Here is a 26,362-nt window from a genome sequence, read left to right as displayed (position 1 = left end):
AAAATAATCTGAAATATGCATGACAATATTTCCCCCCTCTCTGTTTAGCTGACATAAAAAGATTGTAAGTTTTCTCAGGTTTGGAGAAATATACACTGGTTTTCTTTGAAGGAACACTGAAAATAGTATTACTAATGTATTGAATTCCCTGTGCTAGTTATTCAGTCTACAGGAATTCCTATGTCCAGTCCTCAGAAAGCCGAAGTGCAGAGCAGTGGTGAATGACTGCATGTCTGAAACTTCAGTGTGTAGAACTTAGTATTAGCAAAAGTAGTATTCCTTCTAAATGAATTACTTTAGAAAACTGCTAAAACTAGGCATCTCCTGTGTGCACTTAAGTCACTGAAGTGTTCTAAATATAATGATTCTGAAGGAACAATCCTCCAAAGTATTACTTGTGTGACTATTTCTTGCTCAAATAGGGTTTTTGTTGTTGTGTGTGTTGTTTTTTGTTTGTTTGTTTGTTTGTTTTTTTACCCGGAATGAACCATCAGTTGTCAATAGACCCTTACTGGAATACTCTCCTCTTTCATCCTCTGTCTGATTTCTTTTTTGTATGTGTGCCTTTATAAAAGTAATCTTAAGAAAATACACACTTACACAAAACCAACAAAACCCAAGCCATTTTGTCTGATGTTTATAAAGGCTAGTAATGGCTAAAATTCATAATCTGACCACAGAGTCTTTGCACTATATGCTAAACTTGGTCTATGTACAAACTCCTGTCATTGAAGTTGATGGGAGTGCTTGTTTAGATCCAAAACAGGGTTTTTTTGTTAGTTCTTTTTTAATTTTTCCTGGCTTTTGTGAAAGCCTATGTTAATGAACTCTTGCCAGCTTTGAAGACATTTCATCATCTGCATTAGAATAAATTAAAAAACCCAATTTAAAGATACAAGTTTCCTGGTGTATCAATTTTTCCTATATCCTGTGTGTGCTGATAACATTAAGATATAAAGACTTCCGGAGGATATAATGGCCAATGCTAGTTTACGGTTTGTTATTCTTCATGAGTTTTTCTCCATTCTTTCCAGAGTTAGCTGTATTGGTTATTTGCCTAGTTCTGTGGATAAAGAACTTTCTGAAAAGCAGATTTGTGTAAGGAAACATACGTACACGAGCACATGCACTATTTTTTTCCTCAGTTGTCTGGGTTTGGCTCATCTTTTTTTTTGAAATGAATGCTAGCTTTAAAAAAAAATCATTGTTCATTATCCCACACTTGGCTTAATTTAAGAACTAGAGTCAGAGCTACCATCAATTAGTTTTCCTTTCTTTGATTTTTCATTAGATCACTAATTGTTCTCTTCCTTGTGGTATGCCCACCTGAATGTAAGGGTTAAGAAATGAGCTTTTTACGTTGTAGGGATTCATGAGTCTGGTGTCAGCTGGCTTGGTGTTTGAAGATCTGTCCTGTGTCTTGTCAAAGCTTGCTTAATGCGTGGCTGTAGAAGGGGAGTAGCACATATAAAACAGAATTTGCTGTGGGATTTGGTGGCTCAGAAATCAAGGAGAAAACTGCTAGAAAGGATTATCCTGGCCTTGGCACTGACTTTGAAGCAAAACTGCCAAGGCTGCAATCCTTAAGTGCCATCTGTGTCGGAATCAGAAGTAAACTCTGTAAAATAGTTCCGTTACCTGTTTTAATTTGCAGATCAGAATAATGCTTACAGTAGTATCCACATCACTGTTCTTCCTGGGATATGGCTACTGTTGCCACAATGGTGTTAACTGGGTAAAAGCTATGTTTAAAATTGGTAAGAACAACCCTAGCAATGTCTATCCAATGCTATAGCAAAAGGCCAGATCTAATCATGTAAGCATGATGATGGAGGAAGCTGGAAATCTCCGATGGTGCAGGCAGAATGCAGTCTTTCTCACAGATCTCCACATAAGATAGATATGCTTGAAAATAATGAAAAGAGATGGGTGGCTTTTTAAGGAGAGTTCTTCCTTATGCCTCCAATCTTTTGACCAGTGCTATGAGGAGATAGATGCCACCACCACTTTACTCCCATGCATTTTTGAGTATTGATGAGTTGTTTCTGTTAACTCCATGTCCATACCAATTTTCTAACCTCAGGGATTAGTTGCCCATGTTGACCCAGACCCTTTTCATGCTCCCTGAGGGGCAGCTAGCCCCGGGTGACATGAATTAACAGCATCTGGCTTTACCCAGTGTCTGTAAGGATGATACAAATTGTAATGATTTTTGGTCTGCTGTTGTTTGGCAAAACTACAGGTAGCTTTCTTAAATCAGAAGGACGATGCCCATATCACTTTAAACCTGCTTTCACATTCTGGCACTGATAGACTTTTACAAGAAAAATTATGTTCAGCAAAAAAAAATAATCTTTTTAAGCATCCCCCTGCTTCCTTTACCAGAAATGTACTGCTTAGAAGTTCCAGGGATGTGGAGTTGTCTCTTTCAGTTGCAGCTTTCAATAGTTCCTCTGAAGTCTATCCTAGAATGTAATAAATATTACATGCAAAATGCCAGTTGTGTCATTAGCTTTTGGATTTTATCTTCTGGTAGGCATTTGACAGCTAAGACTTAGGACTAGGAGAAAATTAGAAAACTCCGTTACCGAGTAACCTTCATTTAAATACAGAGAAGAAGAATGAAGGATTTTGTTTTGGGGGGAGGAAGAGGACAGGAAGGGCAGAGAAAGGAAGGAAAGCAATTGTGAAACTTTATTTTCTAAATATGAAACTCTTTGTTTTCTTAAAATTTTCAGATGGACTTTTATACCTGTTTGGGGACTTGGGAATGAATTTGTCTGTTTGGAGAAAAAAAATGCTTCTCATCCTGGAATAAAAAGTGTTATTGAATGGTGAAATGGGGGGAGCAAGAAGAATTGTGAACTGTGCAAATGAGTTGAATTTTCCAGCTGATAGACTTCTCAACCCAGCTCCTCCTAGCTAGGTTTCACTTTCTTCCTCTCTGACTCCCCAGCTGTGTCCCTGAACCTCAGTTGCCTCAGTTCTAAATTCCGTTGGTGATTGTTTTCCCGTCTTTCTTCAGTTAATGCTGCTGCTAATTAATACTGCAAATGGAATTTTATGTTCAGAAATTACTGGACTTCAATTTTTGAGTCTACTTAATTCAGTATTTTTCAGGCTGAAGGTACTAGAAAGGTGTATGCCACTGGACAGAAATAAGAAATGAAAACCAATTGTTTGAGCATTATTAAATCCTCAAATATATGTTCTTTAGCTCATGTTGTTCTTAAGAATATTAGCTTTCATTTGTTTTCTAACACAACGGAGTCCTAGGTTTCCTGTGTGGTTTTTTTTTTTTTTGGCAGTTGGGTTCTGTATTTCTGTGGTCTTGTCTTTTTTCAGTCCTAAGACTGGTTCTAGAGTGTTACTCAGAATTAAGCACAGGGAGGTTATCATTCATGTAAGACAAGTCTCCTAAGGTAAAATACTGGCTGGTGTGCTTGAGAATACTTAAATAAGATAAAGACTATTTCTACTGCTTTAAAAAGGGTACAATTGTCTGTATTTTTGGATTCTTCAGTGTTGAGTGTACTGTATAATTAGATGCTGTTTTATCAAAGTACAGAATTGGAACATTGAAGAATGAGGTCCCTGCAAAGGTGGACATTTTCTGGTTTTGTTATTGGAATACTTTATAACTTATGTCCTTGATCTTGGTTTTCCAGAGCTCTTTAATATCAACCACATTTATGAGAAATCTGTTCCTCTTCAGTGACTCTTCCAAGTAGTTGAAATTGATGGTGATGTTGTCATAAACAATTTTTAGTACTAAGAAAGTTGTACATTGACATTAACTTCCACAAAGCAAAAAATGATCAGTTTAGAGAAATGGTAGAAGCTTTTAGTATGGGATGTCTTCCTTCATTGAAATTTATGTTGACAAAATGCAGGATGCTACAAATGGAGAAAGACGGGAAAAAATCAGTATGAATATTGAGTCCACTGGAAGATAGGACCTATTAGTGGCTAAAGAAAACAATTTCGTGATGGGCAAGAAGGGGAGAGTTTTGAAATTGATGTTGTTGATTTTATACCAAGTTTTTCAGACTACTGTCCAGAATGCAACCAAACCAGTTATTTGGTCTATACTGTTACTTCAGAGAGCAGTAATAAAATGTACAAGCTGAGAACATTTGAGATGCAGCTGTCTTGCAATCATTGTCCAGCAATGGTCTTGCAGTTTAATGCAAGTCATGCATTTAACATGACTTCAAGAAAAAAAAGTGTATACAAGTATAAATTCACTTCTTTCCATAGTCGCTCTCAGACCTCAGGTGTGAAGCAGAGAGTATAACAGCAGTGGCTTAAGTTACATTTCCTTCCAAACACGGCAGTCTGCCTCCCTTTTTTCTTGTTTTCACTATAATGCTAGTGCAGCTTAAAGGCTGCTAGATTAAAATAGTGGCTTCTAGCGAACTTACAGGGTCATTCAAACTCACATTGTTAAACTAGTGATGCCACTCCTTCATCATTGGAACACCTCCTTTCCATATGAAGGTGTTTGTTTGAGAATGATTCCTCTGTGGCCAAAATCAGATTACGTTCCTGCTGGATGATGGAGAACCATGCACAGTACTGCCTTGCAATGTGTTTATCACACTGGGATTTACAGCTCTCTAGTTGGTACCCAGAGCCTTGCCCCTTGTTTTTGCATGCCCCACTGGGGCAACTGAACATAAAATCTCAACTTGTTCATACTGCCAGTGGCCACTGCTCTCACACCAGTGCTCGCACCTGGCACCTGAGGTATATTGAACTGTATCATCGCATGTAAAAAGGGGTAGATTTTCTCGACCCCTAGTGTTTGATCTGTCTGTCAGCACCCCAGGAAAGCAAAGACCCTTGTGTCTGACCAGTTTGTCAGCGTCCTGTTAATGGGGATCCTTCACTGAATAATCCTGCTGGATCGGACGGCGGTTTGACTGACTTGTTCAGGGAAACACACCAACAGCGTAAGGGGGGCCCCTCAGCAGTTCTACCCACTTTTATTAGGGTATGTTACCAGCAGCTGGTGACTGCTAGTGTCCATGAAGGGCTAACAGTTTACAGAATAACACTCTTTACTGATACAAAATCATGAAAAATTAAGGTTTGTGATTGCAGCTTGTAGGGACTGTCTGCAAAACTAAGCTTGAAGTGATATACAACCAAACTATAATCACAAATAACAGCTAGTGTGAGTTAGTTATTTAGCACACATAAAGTTCTTACCCAGTAGGCATCCCTATGGGGAGAGAAGACAGGTTTGGCCTCTCAACTGATCCCAGAAGTTACGATGGAGTCTTCCCTAACTTCTCCCCTCATTCATTCACTTTTGTACTTTTCTTTACTCTCAGGTGGAGCTTGAGTGACTCTAGTCATACATTCTTTTATTATAGATTGGTATAAAATTCTCTTGCTTCTCATTTAAAGATATAGCCAATAAAAAATATAAAGTACATGCTTGGTGAGGGGTGGTTGTACCTTGGAGGTGGGTAACTTTAAGAGGGAGGTAGGCATTAGTGTAATAAGATTACAATGAGCAAGGTTCATCTAAAGAAAGTGATTTCGGCACAGTTGTTGGCTCAGCAACAGACATCTCTTGGATCTCCTGTTTCAGCTGCTATGCTGCTGATCTGCTGTATGGTATCATCAAGTTCCCAATCTTGCAGGGAGTACAGCAGAGCCTGTCTGTGGTATCTCCACTCCGCTCCGCTCTCCACTGCTCCTCTAGGATAGTAGGTTGTGCTGCTGCCCGAGGAACCATGGTAAATTCTGTGTGTGCCAACTGTCCTGAAAGTGGCAACTGTATTTTACCTTAAAAAAGGTTTCTGTAATACTACAACTTCTATTAGGTTCCAGTTTTCACTGATTACCCCCTCCAAGTGATTTTCGCACAATCATATACTGGAAGCATCTTAAATACTCTTCAGTATGCTTAGATCTTGATTTATGTTACAATCACGATGTGAACAACTGTACAGTTGGTAAATGGGCTGAGAAGAAATATGTTTTTACCATTTTTTCTTCAAGATGAGCAAAACCAGTAATATTGTGCCCCTAGTGTATAGGGAACTGAAACTGCTGACAGTTTTTTTCGTATTTGGAATAACTTTGCCAGTTCTCTAGTCTTAAGCATGTTGTGGAAATAAATCCATGAGTTCTTGAAAGCTTTACAGAGCAGGTTAGAGTGAGGAAAATGACGCTGTAGAAAGACAAACTCTTGCGCCGCAGATGAAGTGATTCGAGCAAAGTTGCCCAAGTGATTAGTGAAAAAGGTAAGAACAGAACTCTAGTTTCTTGAAAGAGTCACTGTCCCATGCTTTAAGCATGTTAAAACACCGCTGGCTTTAGCAAGAACTATTGCTTAAATATAGTTGTGCATTAGATGATTAAACCAACTCCTTGATGATACTCTGCTTCTAACAAGTATTTTATGTAAATATACAGCATATACGTGTATCTTAAAGAAATGAACAAAAAACCATAATTGATAACTGGATAAATGACAAAACAAATCCATCATAGAATTTATGGATACTTTTTCTTGATTAGAGGCAGTGCTGTGACCAAAGGAAGAAAGGAGTGTGTTTTACTTCTCAAAAATATAAAATAGTAGAACATTTAAAGGAGAAGGAAATAGGTGAATGCTTGAAAGAGTAAATAAATATATCTTGGCCTTTAAAGGTGGTAGGTTAGTGTTTAACTGTATGAAGTTTTATCTATGGCCAGGTGGTGCTAATGACTTGGAGAGGGAAACTGGCACAGACCACTGCTATTTAGCAGAAGTCACCATAAATGAACCTTAAGGAGACCAGAGTTTCCACTGAGTTATTGACGCGTGCAAACTGGGTTAAAATGCCACACTTTTATTGATGACATTGTTTTTTATCAGTTTTGAGCATAAATAAGCAGGGGCAGGCACAGCATCTGTCTGAACAGAAGGCTACTGCCATGTTTGTATGGCGTGTATCCCGCTGTGCTGCTGGGCAGATTTGTTAAGGGTGAAGGGGTGAAACGAAATGAAGAAGAGCGAAGAGAAGCAGCACTGAGGTGAATCCATATTCAACAGGTGTCTGAAAGTGGTGTAGTGTGATACAGAACAAATTTTTCAAATGTCCTTTTTGTACTATAGGCCTTCAAATGTTTCAAAGTAAGTTTTTTTTCCTTTCTGTTCTCAGACCAAAAATGCTGTATTATACATCAGTAATAAAGATTTCTGGACCTGCAGTTAGTATCAAGAATTCTCTGAAATAATTAATTTTGCACCATATTTTATTTTCTGTTTTTGGGTTTTGTTCCTTAGCTTCATTTGTGTTGCAGTTGGATATTGGTATATTGAGAAAGGCCAGAGTTTTACTTTTAATTTTTTTTTTTTTTCTTTCTTTTCCTTTTCTCCTAGGTTTTCGTATTTTAAATTGATATATATGAAGGTAATGTGACTTTTCTGGTTGGAACAGTGGAATTGCAAATGTAGTATAGAAAGCAGTTATTTATTCATGTTACTAAAATGCCTAGAGGCCTTGGCTGAGAGAGGGCTCCCTTCATGTCGGGTGAAGCTCAAGTCCACAGACTGTGTGTACCTTAAGGGTACTTTATGGAATAGGAAGGCTGGTATAAAACAGCAATGTAAACACTGGTGTGTGGCTGGAAGTTTTCTGATAAAGCAGTACTTTCGGAGAATCACAGAATGGTTGAGGTTGGAAGGAACCTCTGGAGGTCGTGTGGTTCCCTCCCCTTGCTCAAGCAGGGCTGCCTAGAGCATGTTCTGCAAGACTATGTCCAGATGGCGCTTGAGTATCTCCAGAGGAGACTACATAACCTATATGGTCAGCCTGTGCCATTGCTCAGTCACCCTCACAGTAAAGAAGTGTTGCCTCATGTTCAGAGAAACACAGAGTCCTGTGTTCCAGTTTGTGCCCAGTGCCTCTTTCCTGTCACTGAACACCACTGAGAAGGATCTGATTCCATCTTCTTTACACCCTCCCTTCAGATACTTATTTTTGACATCCCTTACAAGTTTCAGCTCCAAGTGGGCTCTGGCTTTCCTGACTGCATTTCTGTACGCTCAGGCAGTGTCTCTGTATTCTTCCCAGGTTACCTGTCCCTGCTTCCACCTTTGTATACTTTCTTTTTGTGTTTGAGTTTTGCCAGGATATCCTTGTTCATCCATTACCTGACTTCCTACTCATTGGGATGAACGGTTCTTGAGCTCTGAGGAGGTAATCCTTACTATCAACCAGCTTTCCTGGACCTCTCTTCCCTCCAGGGCCCTATCCCATGGGCACTCTTTCAGGCAGATCCCTGAAGAGACCAAAGTCTGCTATCCTGAAGTCCAGGGCTGTGATCTTGTTTTTTGCCCTGCTCCCTCTCATGATCCTGAATACCACCATGGTCATTGCAACTTGCTGCCTTTGACCTTCATATCCCCAAGGAGCCCTTCCTGGTTTGTAAGTATGAGGTCCAGCACAGCACCTCTCATTGTTAGCTGCTTTATCACTTGGATCAGGAATTTGTCATCAGTGCTCTACGGGAACGCCCTGGATTGCTTATTCCTGGCTGTGTTGTCCTTCCTGCAGATACCAGGGTGGTTTAAGTCCCCCATGACGACCAGGGCCTGTGAATGTGAGGTTGCTTCTACCTGTCTGTAGAGGGCCTCATCCACGTGTTGTTCCTGCAGGTGGCCTATAGCAGATGCCCACTACAATGTCACCCATACTGGTCTGCTCTTTAATCCTTACCCATAAATTCTCAGTTAGCTCATCATCCATGCCCATGCAAAGAAAGCTCCATACATTCCAGCTGCTGTCTCACATGAAGGGTGACTCCACATGTCCTTCCTGAAGAGCCTGTATCCCTCCGTTGCATCATTCTAGCCATCCCACCATGTGTCTATCATCCCAACAAGGTCATAGCCATGAAACTGCTCACAAATCTCTAATTCCTTGTGTTCATTATCTTTGTGCTTATTCATGAAAAAAAAATAATCCACAGATGATGGAAGCAATTCAGATAAAACCACTGTTTTTGCCAGTATAACTGTGACTACTGTAGCAGCTTCTGCTAGCCAAGTTACGTCAATCCACAGTCATTCTTCATGCTGTCAACCAACATAGCTGGGGTGGCAGAAATTCCCAAAGCAAGAAACCATTCCTGTCCAAAAGAGCTTACAAAGTACAGACGTAAGAGTGTGCTCAAGTGGTTGAAAACCGGTAGTTTGTACTTTCCTTTTTAATTATTTTTTTTAAGATTGTACTTTCAATCTCAATGATTTGTCATTTGAGTAATACTGGCTTATTGATGGTTATGTTTGTTAAAATGTCTTTGGAAAAAAGTAAGATCTATATTCCTGTGTTGTGATCCGCTGGAAGCAGCAACGTGGGACAGTTCTGAAAAAATTCACTGTAGTTCTGGGACACAACTGGTTTTCTCTGTCAAGTTATGTTATTTTTTAATTGACGTGCTATTTTAAGTACATTTTCATATTTGACTTGAAAGTGCTGAAATAAAATGTTACAATAGTATATAACACCAATTTTTTGGACTAACCAAAGAGAAACTTTTAGCAGGATGGAGACAGATCCCACTGCACCTGCCATGTGATGGTAGTTTATGAAAGTGATACGTATCTGACATGGCAGGAACTGAGTCATTCATCACAGATAGCTAGAAATCCAAGTTCCCTTGTGGTTCCCTGTCTTTTTATTTACCTGTATTCACCATGCATATCTGAGTTTGTGATACAACTTTTTTGCTCATCAAGAACTTGTTTATTTGGTCTGTTTTGAGCCAAGTACAGCTATCACTGTTAGAACTTCGTGTCTTTGATTCATCAGAGCAAAATGGGATTTCTGGTGAAGTTTTAGTGAATTAAGCACTGGTATCCTAGCAGGACAGAGATAACATTATTAAGAGTGAGAAGCATTTTCAGGAGCTCTTTGTAATGCCAACTGCAATCTTTCTAGTGAGAAACCACTCTCTAATTGTTCAGGTTGTCTCTGGTCTGTTTTTTGAATTCTCTCTGCTTTTACCTAGGGAGACTGTTATGTTAGATGATACCCTCTGATGTTTTCAGTTAGATATTCCTGGCAAATGTGGACCTGGCAGCCAACTTCCATGCTTTTTTTGCTTACTGGAACTCTTTATCTGCATTAACTGTGGTAACCCAGTAAAAATATCTACTAGTAACCAAGCCTGCTAAACTAGGTTGAACAAAGGGGGGAAATGAAACCTGTGCTCCTTGCTTTTAACTAGCTTCTATTCCTTTCTCTATCAAGTTCAAAGCCCTGGTGGGCATATGTCTGCCAGGTTCACAGGGCTTCAAGCTGAGCCCTTAATGAGCTGAACATTAAATACCAACGTGAAAAACTTTACCATTCTTGCTTTACTTTCCTTACGAGCTGTCTCACTGAAATTCGTGCTGCTAATACTGGAGTGAGATACAACTAACAGTATAGATAAGGATCTGTCAGAGTCCTGCTCTTTGAGATTGGCTCTCCATCCATCAGCTACCAGTGTTTGCTGTGGTAGAATACTGGCAAGCATATGGCAATGCTTCTGGATGGCATGGAGTTCTCAGTAGAGATCCTAGTATTGGTCTACCTTAGTAGTATTGAACACCCCAAATGAACGTGAATGTAGCAGGTAATCATGGAATCATTTAGACTGGAAAAGACCTTTAAGATCATTAAGTCCAATGCTTTGTGATGAATCTTTTTGCTTAAGTCTTTCCTGTTAGCTGTGGCTGAAGAACCACAAAGCACCCCAAAAAAAGAAAATGGAATTTAGCAGGGCATGTGATAGACAAACATAAATTACAGTGTTGTATCTAGCATCTTGACTGTGCTGGGCATATATGCCTTTGGAAATGCGGTAGCGGGAACTGTAAAGGAAAAGCATTTTATTCTCCATAAGGGTAAACCAGCTTATCTTACGGTGGTATAGAATAAAATTTTTTTGCAGTCTTAATTTCAGAAAAGCAATAAGAATTTCAGTTAGAAAAGTATTAGTGTTGAAAGTAAGCCAGGTCTACCAGGATCTCTCAATATACAGTAATGTGGTATTCCTTTGCTGTTCTAGTACTGCAGAACCTGTTTTGATGCATCACTAAGATGGAAATGAAACCACAGTATACAAAACTGAAGTGTCAGCCAGACATCCGTCCATTTTGCTACCAAATTCTGCATCCTCTTTTCTTGCTTCCTTTCACTGAAACAATGGTTCTTTTATATTTTGGCATGTTAATATTTGCGAAGTGTTTTTGAAAGATGAAATGCACCAGAAAGGTGCTAAGTAATCTTGCTTTCATTTAGAACTGATTTTCATTCAAGATGTTCTTGTCATGGCTTATACTTGGTGTGAAAACTGGAGGGGGTGGTTTTTAGAATTTTGGGCTTAACTTGTTTTTCTGGCAGAACACAAATATAGATATGTGAGGTTTTGCTCTAATTTTGTGGCTCAGGAGTAGCTTTTTGGTGCAGACAAGGATCTATATTCTAGAAGCTGCTTTGCTAAGGGCTGGCATAGAAGTGTATCTGAGATTACTGGTTATATCTAGAATGCAGATTGGGATGTGCTCAGTGCATTTAATTCATCTTTCTAAGCATCACTGAATGTCCAAGGTGCTGTCATACTTGTAGGGTTTTTTCTTTCCTCTCCCTGCATTTCTAGCTAGTAGGTAGACTGAAATTCTGGATTCTTAGATATTTATATCTTTAAAAACACTGAATATTCAAATATAGGTGAGATTTTCTACCCAGGCTTGGCACAGTTAGTGCAAAATTTCTTGCCATTGTTAAACTACAGATGGGAGGAAGAAGTTCTGCAAGAACCTATTTAAAACACTGACATGTCTGTCTGTCCTGTGTTTATATATAATGAACCAAAAATTAGTGGATGGTCTGGTTCCATTAGGAAAAATTTAGTTTCAGGTGAAGATAAGTATGGAACGTTATGTAGTCAACATTGTCATCTTTACACTTGTTAACTCCTATGAAATTATTTAGAATAAATGATGACTTGTAGACAACTTCTAAGGTTCTTAGTTCTTAACTGACTAAGAAATGCAGACTCATGTTATTTTTCTGTCTGCATGTGCATCTGTAAAACATTCAGTGGTTCACAAACTGAGACTGCTGATTTGAAATAAAGTGTCAACTGATAGAGGTCTAATTTATGTAAATACAATTTAGGAAATTCTATTAGGCATATTGCAGAGCCGTTGAGGCTTGGTCCAACTTTATAGGAGTGTGATGGCATGACACCTGTTGGCTTGAATTTTGGAACAGGACTTGAATACATGATCCTAAAAAGCTCCAAGAACTGTTTTTCTTTGGCTCTGAGTGGTATTCATTACCTCATAAGTTTTGCCTTCAACAGTTGTCTTTATTCAAGGGCGTATTTACTTCCCATAAGAAGTGATGGCTTACTTCACTGGACAAATGAAAGACTTGGATAGTATTACATGGCCAGGCATCTTTTCAGTATTACGGGAAATTTCATGTCATAAGAAACACATTTCCCCCTGTATAAATGTGAAATTGTGTGGTAAATAAGATCTCTTAATTACTGCTCAGCTTTGCTAAGCTTTTTACTTGATAGGCAGCTGCCTTGCTGAAAAGTACCATAATTTTGAAGCAGAAATTAGGACTGAAGATTTTAAATCGATGGCTTTCTTCCTCATCGTTAAGAGAATAGCTGCTTAGCAGTCAGGAGGAAGAGCATTCTGGTTTTATAAACAGTATTCAAGTTCTTGTATTAGTAGATCAGAACAGCATGTTCACGTTTCCTTCCCATCTCCTTGCTGGCTCTCTCACTTCTGATTTTGCTTCTAGTTTTTGGACCATACCTTTCACTTTTGAGTTATGTTTTTTTACTAACTGAGTTTTGATCTACATTTTGGATCAAATGTGTGTTGTATGTCTCTCTGGAAAAGAAAGGTTGCCTTTGGACCAAAAGTTTGCAGTTGCTGACTGGGGGAAAAAAAAAAAAAGTTGATGTTTAGCTGCATGATTGGGAATATTTTTTTTCTTTAAGCATGAAAATGTATTCTGAAAAATGTTCTTAGAAATTGAGAAGTGTGTGTGTATTTGCACTGATGTCTGTAATTTCAACAGACATGAGGTGGCATGATGACCTGTATACAATTTGTGGGCTACTTGGTGAAATATTTTAATTGTCTACTTAGGGTTGCACAGAGCATCGATTTCTCATTTTGTATGGAGTCCAGGTTAAAATCCTAATTTGTGCTATGTGCCATCCGACTGCTGATTGCTATACTTTCTCTTTTTGCTCTATGCTTCAGATGTATTTCTGTTTTAGCCACCTGTTTTAGCCACTTTAATCATACCTTTGGATTGTGTGAGTACTTTGGGACAGGCATAGTTTCTTTGTTAGGTGTTTGCACTATGGTTAGCACAGCAAAATCATGGGTCTTTGGCAGTGCCTGGCAATCACAGTCCGTAATACCCAGTGTAGTGCTCAATAATTAAAGCATTACATGGTTGGTCAAGACTAGCAGGACTCACTAAAAACAAACCCTTATCCTGAGGTTACTGAAGGTATCTTTAAAACATAGCCTAGATGCTCTCTTAATAAGTGAGGTGTTGTTTGTTTGTTTTTTTTTTTTCCTATTGGTATTCATAACTACAGGGGACTCAAGTCTTCAGATATCACTGGTAATAATAGCTACAATATTAAAACACAGATGGAGGTACTAAAAGCAAAGAGGGAGTATGTGAAAGCCATTCTGTAATCCTCTGGGATAATGGCCTTAAGCCACATGTCCTTGTGATTTATGCACTTGTTTTTATTTGTGCTCTTTGACAGAAAGATTTGTCACTGAGGAGATTTGATAATAGCCTGTTCAATAGGATTGTTTTCTCTTGTATTCATGTAATAAAACAAATGATTTTGGACCATTTATGGGTTTAGTCATTCTTGCTGTATGCATTTCACCCCTGATTTCACCTTCAATAGCTTAGATGGAGCTAGATAAGGACTTTCTGCTCACTTTGTTCTGTCCCATGGTGATACTACATAGAAGTGTCTTCCATTTTGTGCTTTGATCTATTGGAACAGTATTAAGATACACATGTACTGTTCCTGTAGTGTATATATTTGTAGTTGGCATATGTGAATATAGGTTGGTAGGAATTTGCAACTTTGTGTACTTTTGACAAATACTGCAACCAGGAAAGGCCTGTATTAAGATAAGCAATCTAAAGCAGAGGAAAAAAAATGGGAAAATATAATTTATTTCTTTAACTTGCAAACTTTACTGCAGCCTCAGTTTTGCAGTAGTAAATGTTGTAGTGATAGAATCTATAAAGAAAGGAAGTGAGTTTCACATCTTAGACAGCTTATTCCAGAGCCATACACTTGAGTAGCTGAGGAGAGCAGATGTGGAAGAGAGGTAACATGCCAGAGCAGGGAGCTAAGAGATTAAACCATTGCTGATTGTCGCAACCTGAAAGGGCTGTTCAGGATGACCTCCCTCCCCTTGGGACTAATTTGTGATCCCCTTGAACTGAGTTAAGTTGAAATGATATCAGCCAACCAATTCTATGATTTATTAATACAAGGCCTGTAAGTAGATACAATAACTTAGTGACATTTTCTTAACTGAATAACTTAACTGCATAAGCAAGTCCCGTGCCACACATTTCTAAGAAGAAAGAGAGGAAGAGAGAGTGGGGGAGACGAGAGAGAGAGAGAGAAAGGAAGGAGGTATCACCGCCTGTGGATCCAGCAGCAGCCTGTTGGTCCTCTTCACTCTGGGTGTCTTGGTGGTGGGGGTCCCACCTGAGCTTCCGATGGTACAACTTTTATGCAGTTTGAGTCCCAAAATCTCTGCCCAGTTCCAAGAAACTTCATGCATGTGCATGGTGGTTGTGGTCCTAGGTGAGGGTAGGTGTGGTCTGGTTCTGCACAGGCTCGGTGTGTCTTGAGTGGTCACAGGGGGACTATTTTGGGGTCACATCAGACAAGACCCTCCCCAGTGGGAGTACCCTGCATGTGTGCAGTTAGCTGCTCACTACGGGAATGCAAGGGCAGAAAAAATACTGTCTCAGTCCTGCCTCTGCAGGGCTGGAAACTGGTGTCTAATTCTTTCTTGTGGTTATAATACCTGCTATGTGCCCGAGTCAGCAAAGCTTGCACCTTTTTGTACCAAGAAACGTTTAAGGCAAATGTCTACTCATCCATCTGCCACACTGATTTATTTTACTGTTTCTGAGGTGGAAGATCTATCTGAGAGGAATTTTTCTGGAAAGGAATTTCTTCTGCAAAGAAATACAAGTAGTACCTTTACCTTGCTGCTTCTGTGACTACATGTTCTCACTACATTAAAAAGTTATCTTTGTTTTTTATCCATAACCTTTAAGGAAAGAAGTTCTTCTGGGGCTGGTCTTTTATGTCCTCTAAACTGACTTGGCTTTCCTGCTATGACTTCAATAATGCATTATTTCATAAGTTCAGAGGATTTAATGCATTATTGAGTGAATTTGTGAGTTGTTGTTAGATAGTTAAACGGAAAATAACTGTAATGGATTGGATGCAAAGATGCTTCCCCAGCTTCTTTCCCATCCCGCCCACTAACATGCACAAGCATCTGTCTCTCATCTCCTCTTTGCCTGGTGCTATGTGTGAGTGCATTTTGACAAACATTTTACGAACAGAGATCTTTGGAAAACCTATGAGACGAAATAACAGTGGTGAGAAATGCAAGTAGTTCTGTCTTACTAGATAGCTACTTGTGCAATAGAGGGTGATGCTATAGCAAATAAAAATATTTCTGTAGTAAATGTTACCACAGCAAATGAACCTGTCTTCTCTAGCTCTACTGAAATACAGCATCTCTAAATTTACAACTGTTACTTCAAAATCCCCTGCATTTTTATTTTTTTTTAATTTGTGTCTGTGTTCTTTATAGAAGTTAGAAGATGCTTTTTTTTATGTAAGGTTTCATGAATAAATATTCTGTCTTTTAAATTATCTGAATGCTGTGTAAAGGAGGAATTTTTTCAGTTCAGGCATTTACAAGATTATGATAGTGTTGTGACAACTCAAATGGCTTTATTTTTAAAATTTCAGACTTCGTATATTTGCAGATAGGAATTATGACTGAAATCTTTCCCACATCTGGAGGAAAGATTGATGGTGTACAGAAATTCATAGTAACTTAAGAGTAGTTTTCCAGGTATGCATGATGCATGTATTTCTTCACTTCTTGGAACATGTGTATGTGGTGCTTCCAACACGGGTGAATAAAAGGCATTTGAACCCCGACATTTTATTTTATGTGAACTTGCTGCAATGATTTTACTTGTTACTTACTCTGCTGGTGTGAGGAATTTTTTTTGGGTAACATTTATGATTGGAAAGAATTAAATAGTGTGCTCCAAAACCACCCCCAAATCTTGTATAAGTAGCACTGCAATTTATAGCATAGATGAAGCCTTAAATGGTTTTGCTAATATCATGCAATTGGAGGATTGTACTCATTTGAATTGGATCTAATAGCTGTCCATGTCTGGTAAGGAAGTGACAAAGAGGAGAGTCAAGTAGTCCTGGGGAATTCTGGAATAATATCCAAGGCATAACTAAGTTGGCCTTTGGGTGCTTAGTTTATGCATGTGTTGATGTGAAATGTATTCCTGGCCTAATGGGGTCGATCAGTATAAATTCTTACTATTTTCTTCTGTATCCACTTGGTTGGACTAGATTTGTCCAGATTTTCCTATTTTCAGCAGCTCATAAGCAAAACAGTTTGTAATGCTGAAGTGAGATGAGGATGCTGGCGACATAGAAACTTCTACATAGGGTATGAGCATGTTCTGCAAGTTGCGTGGTGCTGGCTTCAGAAGGGTTTTCTGAGCGTGGAATATACTAAAACAGTAAGAGAATAGCAGCCATGTAAAACCATCTTTCGTTCCTCAGTGAGTGTCCTTTTGCGTTTATATACCAGAAGTATGTTATCACTGTATATTTTAGATCAAGTCTTTGCTTGTTTGTACTGGTATAATGCATCTTGAGGTTGGAAAGAGGTGCTATGTAAATCCAGTCACACTCAGAACCAACTAAACAAAAGAAGTCGATACAGCAATAAACCTCATCCTTTTTCTGGGACCTGGTAGACCTCTTTATTATGAGAACCATGTTAACTTCTTGGGAAGGTTGTCTTTGCACCAGAACCCCCCATTCAGTCTTGTTTCAACCACAACAGGCAGTAGAGTTTCTAGCCACACAGCTCCAGTGGAACCAAAAGGGGTCAAATAGATAGCTGAGCTACTCAAAGCCCAAGCATTTCATGTGACTGGCTAGATCTAACTCTCAAGTTTAAAGGACTTTATCTAAAAATCTGTCAACCCCCCTTGTAACTTGATAAAATGACTTTCCCTTGTTTCACTGTTAGGCTTCCAGGGTTCTTTAGTGTACCGGTGACTCCTAGTAAGAAGAAACCTTGTATTCTGATGAAGCGTGGGGAGAACATTTTGTGGGCTTCTCTAAATTGCTGTAGTAGTAGTAGTTTGGTTTAATAGATGTCATACTTCTGTGTTTAAAAAAAAGAAAAAAGATAGTTGTCTGAAGGTTTGACCACATTAATGTGATTAAACTTTGATTGAGGGGGAGAGATTGGCAGGCTTCCTGTTGATTTGTGATTTTTATTTTTTGCAAATCTACCACTTTAGTGTTGTATCCATGTAAGATACTTTTTATTAATTTATTTTGATAGACTTCTTGCAGTCAGTGTTATTCAAATTGATCCACTTTTGGTTTTCTGCATCTACAGTTATAATATTGAAACTGACTTGTTGTTCAGAGTATACTTCCTTTTGTATTGTCCATCCTTCAAAATGTTACCCTGACAGTAAATTGTGTAGTGTTTTGTTTTTCCCCCTAGGGGTAGTTGCAGAGATTAGCTGGACAATGAGATAGTAGGAGAAAGCATCTGGAAGGTAAGCCTTACCAGGTGGATATCCTGTTGACGTATAATAGGGAATGTGCTTGGTGTTCTTGTTTTGTTTTTCAAGAGAGTAGAGTGCAAAAATTTTGCTCTGCACTTCTTAGTCTTTTCATTTTGCTTTTTTCATAATGAGATGTTTGCTAATGCCAGAAGAATTAATCTGATTGTCTAGCCTGATGGAATCAGGCTATAGAATTCCAGCAGCTGTTCCTGGTTCCAGGAATTAAGAATCCATAAATAATGGTTAAGCTATATCTAATGCTGAGATCTTGAGTCTTTATGAAGCTTAGGAATATGGTAGCACATTTTACTAGTAGCTCTCTGAATACAGCAGGTCAGTTGGAATAAGAAAAGACTTCACATTTCTCAAAAAACCAAAAGATAACTGTATCCAGCTATTCAAAGAATGCAAGCCAGCTGAAAGTTTCAAATCAACTTACTAGCAAGATTAAAAAACTACATGCTACCTAAATCCTACCCGCCACCCCCCACCCCCCCGCACTTCTGAAATTCCTTGTTGCTTTTTGGCTGGTCTAAGATTTAGTATTACTGGTAAAAGAACATGATATCTTCCCACAAGATGACTTGCAATTGAAGGAAGAGCACAGGTGATGTTTCAACAAGGGTTCTTAAAATCTCTTTATTGAGATTTAAACTAACCTATCCTGTCTCTGGAAATAAGCAAAGTATTTTTCCCTGTAAGGATAGCCTTTTTCTTCTCTGACCCAAGCAGTAAGCTGATATTTTTCTGAACAAAGTGAAAATCAATAACTAAATTCGGACAATCCGCTCCCTTGATAACTGCAGTCCATGGTTATTTTCCTGTATTAACAGCATCGAGCTGCAATGCGGGTCCTTTTCTGGTTGTAGTAGTAGATCCTTTGTAATTTCAAATGAGTTTTTAGGGAGATTTAATGATAATTGGTCACTTCATCTATATGGTTGCCTGAATTATTTTTATAGGAGCATGTGATAAATGAGGGGAGAGGAGAAAGACAGACGACTACAAGACTGGCTAGATCCCATGCATCTCAGACTTAAGTGTTTAGATTTCGGGATAGGCATCTGACTAGAGCCACCCCCAGCTGACATCTGTGGAATGTGTGATCAGCTTTTCAGCTATCCCAGACACTCACTACTGAAGCACAGATCTCAGTCAGCATCAATTTCAGATCTGTACTCATCTGTTATCCTCAAGAGATTTAGTAGTAGGTAAAACTGCACTAAGGCACATTTCTGTGGAATTCTCTTCAGATCCGCCGATGCCATTAACTACTTCCTAGCACTGTTAAAAACCTTAAAATATAAAGGATAAATCCCCCACAAGTTCCTCCTTGAGCTTTTCATGGAGTGGCCTATTATGCAAGTCTTTTCTCTGTCCCTCTTCCCAGCACAGACATGAATTTTGTTAGTATTTGGGAGTCGTCTTTGAACAGGCTGTGTGACTGATATCTAGGAGTGGCTGTGGGTCATAGCCTCTGATGGAGATTTCTGACACCCGCCCCTCCCCAAACTGATCTTCTGATCTACACAGTTGCACTGTTCATGTTATAAAAATTTGTATTCAGCTCTGTCTGCTTGCAGCTGGAAAACATTGAGCTGGGTTTTGTGTTTAAAACATTAAAGGGCTGACAAAGGAATCAGTTTGTTTCAGAAATGGAATAACTCCTGGACTGAGCCAAAAATACTCTTTGGCTTATCTTTTATCTTCATATATTGTGTGCTAGAGCCATTCCATGTATCACGTCTGTCATTAGAGATGGTACACTAACTTACAGAACAAAGATTACTTTCTACCTTCTCTATTAAATTCGCAAACACAAACCAGGAGGCAGGAGGAGATCAGTTGGTTCATCTTAGAACAAGTTTAGATCCTCAGTGGCTGTAAATTATGGCTTTTTTCCCAGTTCTTTTTTCTTTCTTTCTTTTAACCTGATGTAGACCTAAAAATACTTAGTCCAGACTTGCAAAATCAAGAACAGACTGCTGCATTAGCATGTTTGGCCATGTTTTGCTTTCTCCACCAAGCATTGGTTTTCTATCTAATAATTGGAGCTGTTGCTGTGCATGCTGAAGTAATAGTGATTTTTACATGTAGAACCAGCATACCAATCAGTAATTAACCAGAAGTTCAAAGTTCTACTCTCTAGTGTATTGATAAAGGTTCATGACTAAAGTACTGCCTTCATCTCATGGACTCTATTTTCATTTCAAGTTGATACTAAAAGTAGGAGATGATTCATTACTGTAAGTTCCCTTGCAAGTGGATATTAGACCGAAGTTAATAGGCACCGTAGCTTAAAGGAAAGTGGTCTGCTGGGGTGACAGCTGGCCTGGACATTGAGGTTGTAAATATTGCTTGTGTTCTGGTGTGGGAACTTCTAAGGGATTATTGTAAAACACAAAAGAAAGTCTATGTTTAGTTAATTGTGCATTTTTCAACTATTGATAATATACATTTCATAAAGTTGGTACTTGGTGCTGTCAAATTGTAGACTGAGTAAATTGTATGATCCTGCTTGGATGGCTGAAGTGTTGTCCTCTTGGAGAAGCTGTCCTTGCTTATTTACTCAAAACACTGGAACTGCTGTAGGGAAAAGCAACAGCTTGCCCATATACTTTTTGCCCAGTGGAAATCTGAGGACAAAGTGAGATGGTTACAGACTTCTTATACTGTAGATTAAATTATTTTAAAATCATGGCCAGACTGTCTATTCAGGATTGTTAGAACTTCAGAACCATCTGTCAAGACTGATAAGTATCCGTGCATGTCCAGCAGCTGACAGATAACAGCACCCTTAGACACACTTGACCACTGCTTGTGTAGAAGTGGAGATTTGGAAAAGAAACACTAAAATGTTAGGAATGCAGAATGAGCAAATGCATGTGTATGTAAGCACCAGAAGAAACAGCTGAACAAAGAAAACTGGTTGAAATCATGGCCTGTATTGATAACAAAGAACACCACTCCCAGGAAAATGTTCCCAGCAGTAAAACTGAGGAGTGTGGTTTTCAAGTCCAAAAGACCTGTAGTTTGATAAAGCCAGTGCACAGACGGCTTGTAAGCAGAAGACCCTCCATCCCAGCACAAGGAAGGTGGAAAAAGGCTTTGACATATTAAGTATACCGTTCCTCTTCCTGTTAGGTTACAAGGAAAACAAACATACATTCCAAGTGAGGGGAAAAAACAGACAGTGGGTAGCAACTGGCCTAAGATTCCTGGACATTTAATGTAGCAAGAGTCTTTTTAGCATTTGAGACTGAGAACCACCTCATAAAAGCTGATGATGCCTAAGTGGTGTAAAAGAGTGTCTGAAAGCTGGCTTGTCAGTGAAGAGGAACCCCAGAGAACATGGTGCAAACTCGGCAGCTGCCATCTCTTGTCTTCCCTGTACAGACTACTTGGGCACATATATCTTGTTGTTTGTGAAAGTATAGGCTTGAGCATGTAAATAAGTTAAACCTATGAGAGAATGAGTGTTAGTGGGTAACCCAATTTATTGAGGGACTTTGTAAATGATACCACCTTCCCCTTCAATGAGTTCTTGTGTTTTACCGTAATTTCTTTGTATAGAATATATGGCTTACCATTTCTCAAAATTTCCATCATTAGAGTGGTTGTTATGTACTGGTTTGTTAGCTAAAATATGGCAGCCTGTGCCAGCAGAAGAAAAATCTGGGGAAGGTGTTATTTTGTAAAATGAGTGCTACTTTGATAAGACGTAATTGTTATTTTTCAGACACAAAAACAACCTACTTCTGTGGATACTGTTATTGTCTTGGAACTCGCTTTGGAAGCTTTTGCTGATTTTATTAGAAATAAAAAAAAATAAATTAATTTCCTTTCCTTTTAGAGAAATTCAGATTTTTGTTTGTTTCCTCACTCTTAATCATTGTAATCACTCCAACTGTTTGTGAACTCTTGACCATTCATAGTGTGAAAACCAGAAAATATGGCAGGCAAGGGCTTGCTGTGTTGAATAGCTTGCTTTTCTAAGTTTTTTGAGTGTCGCTCAGCATTTTTATTTAATCTTTGGACCGCCAATTGCTGTCGTATGTAAACATTCTTGAGAGTGGTGTATCTGCATAATGAAGTCCATAAGAGTCTTTCTGGAATTTTTGTACCTTGACCCTTCCTTGGTTGGTGAAAGGTCTTTTGTTGGGTTTTTTTTTTGGCTCTTGTGTGTGTGGTTTTACATGTACAGCCCCTTTTCAGGCATCTTGAGAAGTATTATAGATGATATGGATCCTCATGGTGGTGGAGTAGAGGCAAAATCAATATAGTCTCATTTGGATGCTTAGTACACAGCCGATTCCCACAAACTGAGGGTATGTTTTATTTCTGGCTGTTATCTAGGGTCTTTTTTTTGAAATTTCCATTGGCTAGAGGAATCCCATGATTTTGGGTAGACCATGACCAGCTCAAGGTGGCAAAACAGTCACTGGTGGAACTGTGATTGCCTACTGACGGTCCTGCCAGGACCTTGAGGCAGCAGCAGAGGCAGGTTTGTGGGACTCTTGTGAGACACTGTCTTGCACCTGGGCTGTGAACTGACAGTACGCAAGTCTCTTGCAGGCAGGAAAACTGCTGTGTTCTGCCAAGCTGGAATAGAGGTTTTTGAGAAATTGCTTCCATTTTCTGACCTAATTACAGTTAATCATGATAATTTTGCCTGGAAGTGATTGATGCAGGGATCAACGTGATGTGGCCATGTTCTCATCTGGGAGAAAAGGCTGTTGTTGCCTAGTAAGCTAGAGGTTGTATGAAAGGTTTCTGACTGCTTGTGTTTGACTGGTATGTCCTTTAGAAATTGTTATACTTTCAGAACATGAGACTCACTGTTCTAGAATGTAAGGTTTTTTTGCTAAATCCCTTCACACTGTCCAGTGGTTCCAGCATGCATTTTCTCAGAGTTTTCTTAGTCTATTCCTTCAGAAATGTAGACACAGAAGGTAGAAAAATACACCTATAGCAATTGTTCTTTCCTTTAGGTATTGTAAGGCAGGGCACTGGTCAAGTCACGGGGCTAAAAGCAGCTCCAGTGTCTCTGTTCCTCACACGTCACATTATGTGACAGTGCCCTACCCTGATGTTGCAGGTCAAAATGTGCACTCCTCAGCTTTGTATAGCGACTTTGATTCTCTCCAGATTTCCACACAGGACACATAGAACTTGAGAGAGAATGTAGGTCCATGTTGTGGACCTCTGCAATCCTAGCACTGTGGCTGACAGTCTGAGACAGCATTGTGCTCTACTGTTGGAAACTGCTGTAGAAAAAATACTGAAATTAAGCTATGAGAGAGGAAAAATTAGTTAACCGAATGAGGGAAATCGGTGTTGAAATTTCTTGGATGTTTTTTTCTGTTTTGTGATTCTTTTTTTAATATGTACTGAAATTTATACAAGTAGAGAGTAAAAATGACAGTCCCCTTTGTGCTGGTGTGTTTATATTGAGTTTAGCATGGTTGAATTCTCATCTTTATTGGAACACTGGTGTCACTAAAAGAAAATTAAACAATAAACATAGCTATTTAGGAATCTAGTAGTAATAGAGGTACTGGATCTGAAATGTTGAACTGTTCAGTTGCTCAAAGATGTATCACACAAGAAATGCAAGACCATAAAATCAAAAACAAAGCACTCTAAGATATGTCAGAATTCAGGTTGCCTGTGCATCTCTTATTTAAACCTGTTGTGCAGGCATTTCCTGGAGGAGATAGTAAGCAGGTATTTTACATTATAGTATGACTTGACAGCTTGAAACTTTAATGGAACACACTGTTCTGAAGAATATTTTGACGCTTCAGGATCAGCTTTTGTGGTACTTCCCAATTAGAAATGTAATTTTCTATTTTAAAGGCCGAAATGTTTTATTTTGGGTATTTGGGTGGCTGTGACCCTAATCCATGCCTTTCCTTAAAACATCTTGAGACACCTGGAAGATAGGCATGTTGGTTGACCTCATTGGTTAGACTGCAAGTTGTGTGATGTGAAGTGGTCATACAAATGCTTGTTGCTCAGTGATTCATGACAGATGTATAAAGCTCAGCCAGTAGCAATGAAATTATACATGTGGTCTCCTTGTACTAGATTTCAAAGTGCAAAGCAGGGTGTAACAGCCTGAACAAAACCAGCATGCAGGGAGGCAGACAGCATAGAAAACCCCTCAGATTTGTGGTTTTGGCAGAGTGGAATGAGTGGAAACAGGACCTTCTGTTAAAGGTTGTATGATACTTTCCAACCTTGTAGGCTCTCTATAGTTAGGTAAGGAAGCTTTTATTGCTGTCTTTTGCAAAGAAGATGTTATTGTATTTATCATGTTTTCTCCTCCTTCTCATTGTTTTAAACACTGTTTAAATACAGAACACTGTTTAAATACAGAATTAGATTACTAGCTTGTCCCGACTGATCACTCCAGACCCAAGCCTCTTCATGGGTCTGTCATAGTAGGAGAGTTTCTCTTTCTGCTGAATATACCACGCCATTTAATGTAACTGTAACAGTGTGCACAATATATTACTAACACTGGGAAAGAGCTAAGTGACCAGCTTGGTGGTTCCTATATCAGAATTTTTTTCTATCAGAGATCTATAAAATTTATTCATAACTAATCTGGAACTTTTTTTCTTTGGTGGTGGTGGTGGTAGGGTGAATGCGAAGAAAAGGAATAATGGAAGTGGTAAAATAAAAGTCAAGGTAGCTGTTTAGGGAGGGCTAAAGTTTGTGATCAACTTGATATACAGGGCTGCACTTGACTGGTGAGCTGTTTTGCAGTATTAAGTACTCTGTAGCATTTTTAAGTTGTGCTGCAAGATACATGGCTGATAGTGGGAACCCGTTTAGAAAGGAAAAGTTGAGTCCACTTGCTGCCTGTATTCATGCAGTACAAAAGTATGAATGTAGATACTTTTAAGTCCTACCTTGAAAACTGTTTATTTTTTTCATGTTAAAAATTTGCTTGACTTTTTTTCAAGAAGTCTGGGATGATACCCATTACTGTAGAGATGTGTTTGAAGATTTTTCCCATAGTTCAAAACTGTAAAACTTCAGTGCACAGGTGGGAACAAATGGGCCCAATGCATCTTCAATGTCTCAAGTTCTTGGGATCTGCATAACAGGGGTTTCTATCAGCCATGTCAGTGTCTAAGTGTATGATACCAAAAGGTGAGTTCTGTTGCCAGCATTTGTGCGTTTCCCATTTGTAAAGAATTGGTATGCATTTTGCCATTTTTTTACCTAGATGGTCTTAACAGGAATACTTTGCAGCTCTTGACAGTGTTTCTCATAATGAGAGAATGCACCAAAAGGCTTTAGCTTGCTTCCTGGAGTAGGCAGGAATGCTTCTTACATCTCCAGCAGGCTACTAAAGAATTACTGTCATCGTTTCTTCCAGTTTGCCCATTTTCTGGTGGGTGATAATTGTGTTTAGTGAATAATAAACACTTTAAGTTGTGGAGGTTTTTTTACTGCCCCTAACTCTCTCAGTGGACAGCTGCCAACTTCATCTATCCTTAAAGTAAGCCAACAGAATATGTAAGCTTTAAAACGAGCCTGTATGTAAGTGCTGTGAAAGAAGCTGTTTTCCTTAAAATAAGTACAAAAGCTCACAGAATTGTAAAAAATAAAATGGTGATGGTGATAAACTTATTTTAGAGGATGACAAAATTGTTATTGCCTGAAACCCAAACACTGCCACACTGAGGATATGAAAGTTAATCTGACTTGACTGAGTTTCATTATCCACCTTCAGAGAGGAGCAAAGAGCAAGAAATGCACTTTTAAGATACTTAAAAAAAATAATGTATCTTATACATTCTCCTTTAGATTAATAAATTTGTTTGCAACAGATGAGTAAGTCAACCTCATCGTTTCAGTTAGACAAACAAGTCAGTAGTAATGCTGATTCTGTTGTTCCTTTATGGCTTCCTGAATATAAGCACAGAAATGCTGCCCTTAAAAAAGGGAGAAAGAAACCATATACCGCAATTTTGTATTGTATTTGAATATACTAACCATGACCCACACTTCCACTGTCTTTTCTGACAGCTGTTTTTCATGGCTTGATGGGCATGCGTACCTCTGTTCCCTTGTCTCAACAGTTCAATCCAATGTCTTTATCTTTGGTGGAATTTCAAAATCCCCTGAGTCTTAGTTCTGGGCTCTAGTGCCTCTGATATTATTCCTTCTTAACTGCTTGTTTGAGCTAAGTTCTCATACTTTGATGCTTTTGTTTAGAAATATGTGACCAGTATATGTCATCTTAAACACGCTAATTGTAGAACACAAGTAGAAAGCAAAAAGTATTTTTAGAGTAACTGGTGATCTGCAAGTCTATCTGTGGTTCCTAAGCATCGTATCTAGACAGATAAAACTTTAGTACCAAGCTATGTGTATCCTTCTGTCAACCTGGTGAG

General features: G+C 38.8%; 1 protein-coding gene across 4 annotated transcripts in view; it reads left to right on the top strand.

Moving 5' to 3' along the window:
* Nucleotides 1-26,362, top strand: part of LARGE1 (LARGE xylosyl- and glucuronyltransferase 1) — a 295,306-nt gene that overhangs the window by 3,228 nt on the left and 265,716 nt on the right. The window lies entirely within an intron of this gene.

Source organism: Falco naumanni, chromosome 5 (genome assembly GCF_017639655.2).
Source record: "Falco naumanni isolate bFalNau1 chromosome 5, bFalNau1.pat, whole genome shotgun sequence".
Taxonomy (NCBI): domain Eukaryota; kingdom Metazoa; phylum Chordata; class Aves; order Falconiformes; family Falconidae; genus Falco; species Falco naumanni.
The sequence above is the reverse complement of the archived record's forward strand: the minus strand, read 5'-3'. Positions and strand labels throughout refer to the sequence as shown.